This window comes from Helicoverpa armigera, chromosome 12 (genome assembly GCF_030705265.1).
Source record: "Helicoverpa armigera isolate CAAS_96S chromosome 12, ASM3070526v1, whole genome shotgun sequence".
Lineage (NCBI taxonomy): Eukaryota > Metazoa > Arthropoda > Insecta > Lepidoptera > Noctuidae > Helicoverpa > Helicoverpa armigera.
The window spans coordinates 3,508,631-3,521,262 of record NC_087131.1 but is presented as its reverse complement, the minus strand read 5'-3'; positions in this window follow the sequence as shown (position 1 = coordinate 3,521,262).

Below are 12,632 nucleotides of genomic sequence, written 5' to 3'. Positions count from 1 at the left end.
ATTACTTACTATTTAGATCCTGTGTTTAAAAATGAATTCCCATTTTTAACTATTTGATAAAGAGTTTATTGAGTATCTCGATTAATACTTTTTTTGTTTTAGATGAGTTAGTGGTTGAAAAACTTATCTTTCAATAGGCACCCCCAGGACTTTATCAGACAGGAAAGAGGAGGCTTAATTTGCTACTCTAAACCGATAAGGCCAGTTCCCTCTTCATATACACAACATTTTTTAACTTCCCTCAAAAAAATACAGCAATTCTGGACACACAGAATACCCACACATCGCCTCCATTCGGCGATCCTTGCTAAACCTATTTGCCGGACCGACATTATCGGCTCGGCAAATTTCTACAATCTCTGTCCCTTTGTGACCGCCACTGGTCATGACATGTCAATTACGATATCCTGTAAGCTGGCTCTTGATACATTATAATCACATTATATTCTATTTTCAAAGGAAAATTCAATCGTTATGTCTGGTTTGTAATGGTTTTATTCGTTGGATGTAGCTTCATATGTTGGAATTTGGTCTTTTGATGTAATGATGTGATGTTGTGCAGGAAATGGATGTATCTGAAGATAATTTTCTAAGTAACTATTCTTACTATATTTCCTAAAAAAAGAGATTGGGAGAGTAAATTATAACATATAACTTAAATCCTTTTTTTACGGTAACAGAACAGGAACTTTGTTAATTGGCTCGTAAATATTTTTAAACACAAATTAATGATGCTTCTGTTCCACCAAAAATGTAATGATCCCCAATTATTGCCATTTAAACAAAATATTTGCACATAAAATCCAAAAAAAAAAAACAGCCAATTAATCCCACACATCAAACGAACGGTACAGATCCTTTATAACACCAATCACAGTTTAATGACGTCAGATCCTAGTTATTGGTGACGTCACGAATCCGGGTGTCAACGCAACGAGCCCACTTAACGAATTCGGACGCAAATCCTGCCGCCGTCCGATCCGATTAAAAGCGTTCGAATTTTATGCTTATATGCCTGTCTATGTTTGGGGTTTAGGGTTATTGACTGTTAGCAAATAACGAACGTGGGAACTGCGAAAAGTTGTGGAAGTAAGGAATGTTTTGTAAACGCTATTACGTTACCGTAAACTTAGTAATATGAGCAATCAGGTGTATAGCTAAAGCTATTCTATATTCATTCAAAAGATGAATATTTTCTGTAAAATAAAACCTATTTTGTACTATACCTATGTCCTATTACTGGCACAAAACAAAAATGGCCACCATCTAAAATTCGAATTAGTTTGAACAATTGAAAATAGAACGACTATAATAGCTGGAAATGTCATAGCGACCTGAAGGCTGGAAGTCCACATTTACATTCTATTTATACCCTGTTATGCAAGCCTGAATTTAGCTTAACGTAAAAGCTTTTCCCTGTATGTGCAGTAGCAATTAAAAACCTTTTCAACATTGTCTTATGGATCCGATAATGGGCAATGATGGCGTATTTCGGATGAGTTCGTCGTTGCCGATAGACTGTTGACACCTTCTGATTGGATTTTTGAACGAACTCTGCTTTTGTGTGGGAGTTCTTATTTCAGGGGTTGTGTTTACTTCGCTTGCATGTAATGTTTTAGGTTTACTGTACTGTTTAAAAGGTTCAAAAGTGTACATTTAGTTGAACTAGAATAATGATTTAGTTACATAATGAACTCATCAGTCTTAATTATCTTAATTATCGTTTGGGGAATATAACTTATACTTAAATTCAGCAACGTCCTTTGTTACTTAGAACAGTTGCAAAAAATAGAATATATACCTATTCTAAAAAAAAATTAAAACTTCTATTGAAAACATTAATGTCAAAATCTCTGACCAGCACTGTAACATATTCAGTCTATGACAGACTCAATAACAACAATTGTGCAAAATGTGATTTAATGAATTTAAATTCGGACATGAAACACTGCTTTAATATATGCAGTTCCCAAAAATGATTTAGTACTAAAACTGTCGCAAATCAAAACACAAACAACACCAGTTTACACCCAACAAATAGCACTTTATTCCTTTTAAAATATCAACAATTCAAAATAACGGGCACGACAGCGACACGGCTGACACGTCCGCTAGTCACCGCTGCCGAGTTTTGAATGACATCTTATTTCCTCGGCACACTAGCGCCGTTCATGTAATACCTACCTACCCACGTGCTTCTATTGAACGTTGTCGGAACTACCGTCCTACTTTACATACTACATAAACGTCATTGTTTTTGCGTTCCAACTTGTATTAACATGTCATTTGTTTTGATGTGGTTGATGACGGTTTTGTTAGTGGTTAGGATCTAGGTTTAACGAGGGAGTTATACTAAAAATACTTGTTAGTAATGATCACAGTAATAAAGTAGGTATATTTAATGTAATGCCAGGAAGAGAAAGAACTAGATCTAAGCAGATATATTTTCAGTTCCACTGTAATGAAAACTCATACCCAAAGAAGCTATCTGGATTACTATTTTGCACTTATGGAATACTCTGTCATTATTCGAATAAAATTTACTTTCAAAAATTGTTGATAATTAGTTTTATTATAACTAATTTTATTAACGACAGCTATCAACAATTTTCAGGAATTATTAAAAGTAAATTACAGTTTTAGTACTTCAGAATATTATGCAAAATAAAGGTACAGAAAATAATTTATCCAATTTGATGTAACACTACCCAAAGGGCAACACAGGTAAGAGGTCGGTTCGCTGTCCCGGCTTTAGCCAACCGCGTTTGGGCTCCCGAACACCTTTGTCCGGTTAAAAATAAACATGTCTGCCGACTGTATTGTGTTTCCGACTCATCTCTATCCGCAGCCGCTAGAATTCATTTTGCTCTTATTTTCTCTTCAGTCAGTTGAATTGTGGGTAATTTTATTAGTGGTACAATTTATTTGAATATTGACTCAATTGCTTAAGATACTGAATATTTGTTGCTAGCTGAAAAGATTTTGGGAAAAACTCTATTGATATTTTCACTAATTAAGTACTTGCAGAAGAAGAATCTCGTGATAACACAGATATCTTATTCTGTTGACACTTGGAGTATTTAAATTGGTCACGAGCCCTTTAAAAGAAGGGTATCAAAACCTATTCACAACTTTCACAAAATCAATTCGCCTCACCTCGAATTTAACGAAACATTTACGACTCCACAGTCATTTATAATTCAAATTACAGAACTGAAGCGGGCATAAAGCGAAGACTATAACTTGCAGGTCCCTAAGACCTCGTAAGTAAAGAACTGTTATTGCAGGAAGCAGGTTAACGTTCGAGAACGACTTCACAGGCTGTTGGGTAACCAGCGCACTGAGGGTTAGGTGCACGAAGAAGGGTGGTGACGCTTCGGTTCTTCTTAAATAGCGGAACGAGATCGGTTGGGAATTAAAATTTATAAATGGGATATCTTGGTTGGTATAGATTTTTTGGTTTAAATAGCCTATGACTGTTATGGTTAGAGGTAAGATTTGGTATAACTTATTGATAATGGTAATAATATCTGCACTATATACTTATAACGTTGTTTCTTTATATTATTAAAAGGAACGTTTAATAATTTTCTATTAAGGTTTTAATGAAATTTTATATTTTTCAATGAAGGTTTTTTTTGGCAAATACTTTTATTGAAATATATGAAAATTTAATGTACGTTCGTAAAAACATTTCTAACTTTGTTCAAATGTCTGATGTTCATAGCATAAATACTAGGAATAAACATAATCTTGCTGTACATGCTACTCGCCTCCACAGAGTAAGCAACTCGTTCATGGGTCAATGTATACGCTTTTACAATAAACTTCCCAAAGCGGTTCGTGATTTGCCTATCAAGAAATTTAAAAATCATATAAAATCCAAACTCTTGAAAAAAGGATATTACAAAATATCTGATTATTTAAATGATAAAGAAGCTTGGGAATGAGCTGCTCGCTTAGTGAGTGATATCTTTTTAAATGCCTGTGTATTGTTACTTTTGACATTTAAATATTATTATCATCAGATAACATTTTATTAATGACATTCTTTTTATTGACATTTATATGTTATAATTGTTTTTGTTTTTTTTTATTTATTTTATTATTATTTTTGTGAATGTGAGTATCGTGTATGCGAGCAACATTATATATTCTTATAACATAAATACTGTCTGGCGGGTTTGAGTATTTTTGAATGGCCTACGCAAATGTTCTGCAGATCTGGTATCGTCGTGTGACAGGTCGTTGAGCTCCCTAAGATATGGTTGAGCTACACGACGACTGATGCATGCGTGCCGTCTGTTGGGACTGGTCAGCTCCAGCCTGATGTGGCTCTTTCCTCAAAAGGCCATTCCAGACCGCGTACATGGTGACACTCACACATAATTATTTCATTTATAACATGTTTGGACTTTAAAAGAGACTATGACCCTTGAGTTTGTTTCGGCGTTTCTTCTCAGGGATCAGTCAGTTAGGAAATGCCGGCCTCAGCGTTCTTAAAATGACGTGTAAAAGTGATGTAATGTCCAACTTGCAAAATAAACAATTTCATTTCATTTCATTTCATTTCATTCTAAAGTACATTGCAGCATAAAAAAACTGCAGTAAATTCATTCCACCGACTTCTAGAGCCAAGTTTTTTTTAAATTATTTTTAGCAATCATTTATTTTTTAAGGTGTTATTCTTACTTTACTTTTAAATATTGAAAATAAACATCACCTTCAGAAGATAAAAATGCCATGGTGTAAATCCATGTTTTCTTAGTAATAGTGCATGGATTGTGCTTCAAACTTCACAGTATAGTGGTGACGCTTTGAGGCAAACTATCAAAGGCTAGCTGTGAATGCCACAAAATAATGACGGAGTATTGGAAATCAAATACAAAATGTATTTTCTGTTAGTCAAGGGTTAGAAATAGTACATATCTACTGTAAAAACAGTTTGTAACCTTTGCATCTATATAGAAAAAATACATAAAAAAGTTTTGTTTATATGAAATAAAAATGTATTCAAATCTTGAAGGAAAATATTGAAATTAAAACAGTGTCTCGTTGTCTTAATTAAAATAAAATCTCAAAGTTGCAAGCAAACGCTAACTAGTAGAATCGGAATGTAATTAGTGTTGCAATATCGGCAGTCAATACTTTAGTACCCAGGTGGGTACTAACTTTTATTACACTAGTCAGAGAACGCCACTCAACCCCTTGAAAGTGATAACCTATGTTCCATCTGCATACAACATGATGAATCCTGACGAGACCAGCTCAGGCAGTCTACAAAAGAGTTCGCACTCCATCCGTTAAGTCGTGTGTAAGCAATATCGTGCCATGACCTGTCTCCTGTGTATCACACTTGGAGAACAAAATAACTAGCGGAGGTGCCATAACGGACAATCGCCTAAGAAAGAAGCGCACCAAAATGTAGACGTGCGGGGCACGAGGAAGGTTACTGTTTTCGCCCTTATACGCCTTCTTTAAACCCGACCATTTTTTGAAATACCAAAAATCGTTGGCAGATATCCCAAAGAATCGGAACGCCTTGATAGTCCACTCGTAACTGGTCGTTTTGGTCATGCTCATCATACTAATTTTACCAAAAAAAGGCGCCTGACCTATCACCTACCTACATTATAGCATCTCCGCTTTTCTTTCCTTACTCGGTGTTCGCACACGTTTAATTGAGATTCAAATTATTCCGAAAGAGCTCGACACTTCGGCTCAATGGAAACCTTTTGTTTACATCGACGGCAATAACGTACTGCATAATGTTCAGATGGACAGAACAAAGTTTGTTTACTGGAAACAAAACTCACCTTTTTGTTGCGGAAATTGCAGTTTTTATTGCCAATAAAAAAAATCGGATTAAAAATAAAACTTAAAATTATTCTAATAAAGATATTAAGTAAAAAATATTTATCTTACTATTTCTTTGAATCAAGTCTATTCATAATAAAGATAAAAAATTTTACTTTGAATTTGGTAATTCAAAGCAGTTGTTATTTAAAAAAAACTAGTTATTAGGTAATCTGACATCCAAAGGTTTGACACTCTTATTATAGTGTAGGCAAGTTTAAACGTGACAAATAGCTAAGGATAATAAAAGACATTAGAAGTCATGGTCACCTTTGCCTTCATACATTTTAATATAACAATTGGACATGGAATTCTTAAAAACATTTACATATTGGGAAAGCAAGTTCATAGACGAAAATCCTGAACTTCTAACCAAGTCCTTCATTTGTGACAACTTAACCCAATTATAACGTTCCCTGCATCTGAAACCTTGAACTAATTTTAAACATTGTGTCTACTCGAAAAAGCAATTCAGCGTGAGAAGCCAAAAAGTACACTCAACGGCCCCAAACTTCGCTTGTTTGATTGAAAAATCTTTGTGTGTCGTGACTTTTTCCATATTTTAATTTCCGTTTTACTGATAACCGTTGTTGATATCTTGTCAATCATGTTGTCATTTTCAATTTTGTTTCTCTTGTGAAAGAAACCGGAAAAGTGCGAAACGGACTCTCCCATACTGAGGGGTCCGTATCCCCTAGTTTTGTTCGGATATCTGTCCACTTTTGACAGCATAGGGGATCGCTGTGTTTGTAGCTATTATTATTTTGCGGTAACAAAATGATAGTGGCGGTAACCTAAACAGTTTTTACGAGAATCCAGAATATAAATGAGTATATTTTTGATGCATAATTGCTCTGTATCATTTTCGTTCATCGTTTAATTAAGGTCAAGTTTTTAGCTTTTCCCCCGCTTCCAGGTCCTTGCTTCCATGCTGCTTCTTATCTACTTTTCATGATACAGGTAGGTACTTTTCATTTCTTTTCAAAACCAATTTGTAAAGATTAAAGACAAACAGCGTAGACAATGCTACAGTAATAATTGATAACATCCCACAGTTTTAGATACCTAACCCTAAAAAGATTCAAAACCCAGCGACCCACTCGAAAGCTAGGAACTTTCAAAGCGATGTCAGTAATAAAGGTGCATGCAGACTCATCGGAGGCGGCCGTTAATAATTCATGAACCTGCTTAGTGTGCTCTCGTCATGCCACACTTAACCTGGCGATCGGGACACCCTTTATGTAAAGTTCAGGGAATACTTTTTTAATTCTTGCGTTAGAAATTTTTGTTTCGTCAGGTGTTTTATATTTCGCCTTGTACTTAAGTATTTCAAGCGTAATTGATCGTTGATTATTCAATAGTTTAACATAGAAATTATATTAAAAATTTAGAATAACGAAGAACACTTTGATCTTGAAAATGTGACACTAACTTTAACTAGTAGGTGTATACCATGGATTCAACGTAACCTTTTCATCATACCAAGCACCTAACTAAAAGACGATAGTTTCCTATGCCAATGGAGCATGGTAAATACACTAGAGGCTCGGCTCTAAGGTTAAGGCCGCCATTAAGAATTCATAGACGTCAACTACCAGATACAAAATGTCACAATCTTTTTTAAACACAAGATGAAGCAATTGCTGTCGGATGCTCATAATTTACTAACATCGTGATATGTATGTTAATTTGTCGTTAGCATTTGACACTGAGATTACAATTGTAAATACATTGTTTACTTGGAGTCTTAATTTTAAATAACTTCTTTCTAAATAAATTATGACCCTAGGTGATGCACCTGTATATCAAGTTCGAATATCCGGGTTAAGTTCCAGATCGGAAAAATGTCGAAGTCACTTTTCTAAAGTTATTGAAACTTAGTTACTTACTTAGGTACTCAGGCTATCTTGGATACGCTGAAGGAAACATATCAGAGAAAATTTACAAAAATTAATCAAACATAAAAATCTAAAAAAGGAATATTGGACATAGCATTATTATCCTTAACATTAATTTGAAAACTGTTTCTATTTTGTTGCTCGTAACTAAACCATATCCCTGAAATATTTTCCCTATCAAACAAAAATATCTTACCTCTTGTCATCCCCTCCACGTTTTCATATCACTTCCAACAATAATATTATAAGCCAAAGATTTTGAAAGCAAAGCCGATGAAAGAAAAACAATATATCAAAAAAATCCTATACATAATAAATGTTTTTTCCCTTTATACTGTCTGTCACCTCGTAGTTATATGAAACATGAAGATATCAAGCGGTTATCCGTTTATATGAAAAGCTTTTAAAACAATTAGTCGTTGTTCGATAAAGGCTTGGAAGCACTCAATATAATTTACGCGGATTCCGTGATGTATCAATCATAAACACGAAGCGATGTTATTAATAATATGAGGGATTTTATTGAAAATAATTTCGTTGAAGTGATTTATTAAGTATCGTTTTTTACTCGCTGGAAAATAAGGGTACTTTTTGAAGTCGTTATTTTCTGGATTGTGTATCATCGTTAGTTTAAGTTGACTGGCAATATCCGAGGGATTGAATAGTATTTTAAGTGTTATTCTAGATTACATGAGTAAAAAAACTTAGGCGCATATAAAAATGATACGGATATTATTACTGCTTACATTCAGGAACTAATAAAATGTACTTAATGTGTAAAGACTGCCAGGTTTCGATATCCTAATATACCCCTAATCGAATCAGCCAATTAGATTCATCTGAATAGCGTTACTATACGTTTCTACAGCCGTTGTCTATAGCCAGTGAGCAAAACAACTCTCCCTGTACTATACAAGGTGTTGTTTTAGTTCAAGCAAGTAACCACGAACTTTTTAAAGCTATAGTTGAGACATACTGTAGAACATATTTTTCATACATTCTTTAGGTTTGGGATCTACCTACCATAAAGTTGATTACTCAAAACCTCGGAAATTTTCGTCCATTAAATAAAATCATATAGGCGCATTTAAGTTGATTACCCCTGCCATGCCATTTGCAACATGCTTTAAAAAAGAGCCATATATAAAACAGCACCTTGTATAAACTAGAACCAACTAAATATAACAGTCGAGCACATCACAGCAATAGATTAACCATTTTGAAACATATTAACCTAAATGATTTACTCCACTTAACACATCAGCTCGGTACCGCCCCAATGAATTTTATTTATGCCTATCACTTTGAACCGAACCACTACCCTGAAAGGGTTAATTAAGTGAAAGATTCTCATAGCCTGTGGACTGAATGATCATGTTAGACAAATTAGAACGTATTATTGAGCAAAGAACGCATATATAAACCGGCGATATAACGAACATTTTTCACCCTTAATATAGACGTATGGGGGAATTTCAATAAAGCATGGTGAAATTGTTTTAAGTAAAGCGTGGTACATAAGGGTGGGTTTGGTTAATAATGGCATATTGGTTTGGTACGATATTGGTCGGGACATTAGCATTTGGTGCGGTATGCATCATGATCATAGGCTTGCTTGATGGCATAATTTACTTGATTCTCGTGATTGCCGAAGCTATGTATAGTTAGGTAAATGTTATGGTGAACAATAAACCAGTTACGTGTACGCTCGAAGGTATTTATTACAATTAATTTGCCTCAAAAGTTACCGGTCCTTAGAGTCGTCTGGTCCTTCTATTAAATCTGGAAATGTAGGTGCTAAAATGAAGTTTTAATTAACCTATTTCAAAATAACCAGTATCTGTAGGTATAAAATCAAGGCAGAAATGTTTGATTACTCTAACTAAAGTTATAAACACGGTTCCTATTATAACAGTAGTATAATATCGGCGTAGTTAATAGCCTGAAGTCATGAAATGTATAATGTTGATTGGTCTATACTGTCTACCTCACTACCTTGAAGCTATAAATTTTGTATGGTTACGGAAACTTGGTATATTGTTGTTACGAAATATTAGTACCGATTTTATATTGAATAATAGTTTATTATTATTTTATAAAGTATCGATCTTGGAAAAATACTTAAGTACCGAATAAAATTATGTAATTTTACGGAATAAAACTGCACATACATACATAAAACAATCATATTATGCCTTAATTTCCGTATGTACGAAGATTTAAGTGCATTACCAACCTCTTTTTAAACGCTTTAACAAAGTTTACCAGGGGTTTACAGCAGTTCTATTTTTAAAAAGAAAGATGTCGTTTAATCAAACAGTCGTCGCCGAAGCAGGTCGTTTGACTGAAGCTAAATTTCGTTAATTACGAACGTAACTGAGAGCCACTCTGCATTCTAGGGTTGATGCCATAATGAGAAAAAAGCAAATACCTGTGTCAGGCGAAAATCGTTGTGATTCTGTGACCGTTTCTTGGAAATAATCCTGTATTTTGTTAAGTGAGAAGGAACATGATTTACTGCTTTATTTAAGTGAGTTAAGTAGTTCGCACAGGTTCTTTATTATGAATTTATATCCATAACAGACCCGTTTTCTTTTAAGTAGCTAGTTTAGGGTTTTAGTTTGGGTACATATTGTGAAATGATATCACAATAACTATAAAGTCAACTCCAACACACGTGATTTTTTCTCACATTTCAAGGAAATTATAATCACATTTTACCTATATTAACAAGTCCTCTTTAACAAAGTAGATCCATAATATTGGAATTTAATAGGGCACTTAAAACCAACCGCATGTAAATTGAGTTACACAGAACTCATTCACTTATTGCTTGCTCAAGTAATTTTATATTTCCATTATTTGAAGCACTCAACAAAGATCAATCATGCGTGCCTTAAATTTCGTATTTCTTTTCTTTAAAGATAATATATCTTTGAGTTATCTTTTCCGCTACACGGGGGTGTTATTTTCGTTTGTCGTTTTCGAAGTGGAATCCATGTAACTTTGCACGGGTGTCAAGTTTCATAAGAAATGTTGGGAGTAGCTAACAGCCATCTTTTATGCAGGCCAGTGTTTATTTTTAAGATCAGAGTGGAACTAGTTCCTTTTGTGCTCTTAGAAAGAATAATTGTTACGGAAAAGTTAGCTAAAGTACTACAGCACATTCAAACGCTTAAGCAATGAAGTAGTATGAAAAAAATACTTTTTCAATAAAAACCGTAGTATTTGAATGATTTTTATTTTAAACTTTACTGCTACGTATTTTTTTATTAAAAAAAATCAATTCGATTGATCATCAAACGCAACGACAAAAACAAAACTGCAATACAAAACGACATACCTAAATATGATATCAAAATATGAAATATGAAAAAAAGTATAGGTAAAGTTCCGTGAAAAAATGTTGAACGAAATTCAATTAAAAAGTGTGGTGTGTAACAGACGTTCGCTTTTTTAGCGTTTTCTATTTACCCAGTTCATTCTTTTGTTCGTGGCGGAATTTGACAGTTCAATTTTAGAAAGAGAGGTCGGATTACCGTAAAACCTGCCAGTACGGAGGTGTAGACATCAACAAAGGAGGATCGTAAAAGAAAGAGTATTATTTTATAAGGTTTATTATTTGCTGAATATGTGAGTATGGGAGTGTGAGAAGAGCTTTTAACTAAGTATGAATGGATAACCTAAGCTTCGTGTCTTTGCTTGTTTAACGAGTATGAAGAGTTGAACCTTTCTTCCGTAAGATTTAAACGATTTTGCAGATGAATGTCATGTTTGAGGTCAATGAAAAAATTAATAATGCAGTACTTAAAGCATTATTTAGTAGGTCCGTTTCCCAATATTTAACAACAAAAAGTAAACAAAATATTTTCCACACAATACAGGACTCTTTATATAGACCGAAAAAAAATCGGAACACCAAAATCCATTTTCAAATTCAAAAAAATCGCCGGCAGCTCACCGCCGTATTCGGACACGTTTCACAAACGCAGGAGCCATGTTTCTATTTCGATTACCGAAATATTGGAAATAAAATATAACCGGTATCGTATTTCCAGGCGACAGGCGGAAATAAAGCTTGCCGACAAATCGACACGGCAGCCGCATCGCGGTGTAAGAGTGAGCCGTCATACAAGCCAACATTGACGAAATTGTATTACCTACATACTGTACAAACAACGAGGGTACAACCCTAATGTATGGATGCATTATAGACAAGACGTGGGACTTTATTTCTATACGTCACAAAGCCTACTTAAAATGGCATTTTAAAAGAACCTTACATAATACAAAATAGAACAATCGCAAAAATTTTCTTTGACCAACGGTGTTAGATATTAGAAGCACATGAGCACAGAAGGTCAAAATCTATCATGAGAGACAAAATAATTGGTTTAGGAAACCCTTTATCATCAAGGGCTTGGTCAAGTAACGCGAATTTGTAACGCTTATATCTGAGTCAAGGCTAATTACCATTGTTTTTGGATGACCACGTTGCCTAATATTTCATAGTTCAAGTAATAGGTAAGTGGGTATTGTGCAACTGTTTTGATATAAGTCTACAAATAAAGACTGCTGTGCCCGAAACCACCTTCTATCTTCATTTGGGAAATGCTGTACACGGAATCTTCAGCACAATCTTCACTGTTTTTATTTGGAAACTATAATATTCTTTTGTTGTTTAATCGGCGCTGTAGTTTAACAAATCACTTCGTTAGATGGCATTTTTTTCCTGTACGGGACTTTGACAACTGATTTTGGTAAACTACAATCACGCACATGAAGTACCAGGAACTCGATAAAAAAATATGAAGTACCTACAACTAATTCCCCCTTAATATTTTTATAAACTTCCTTTTTTTCGCTTTATAATGAAGT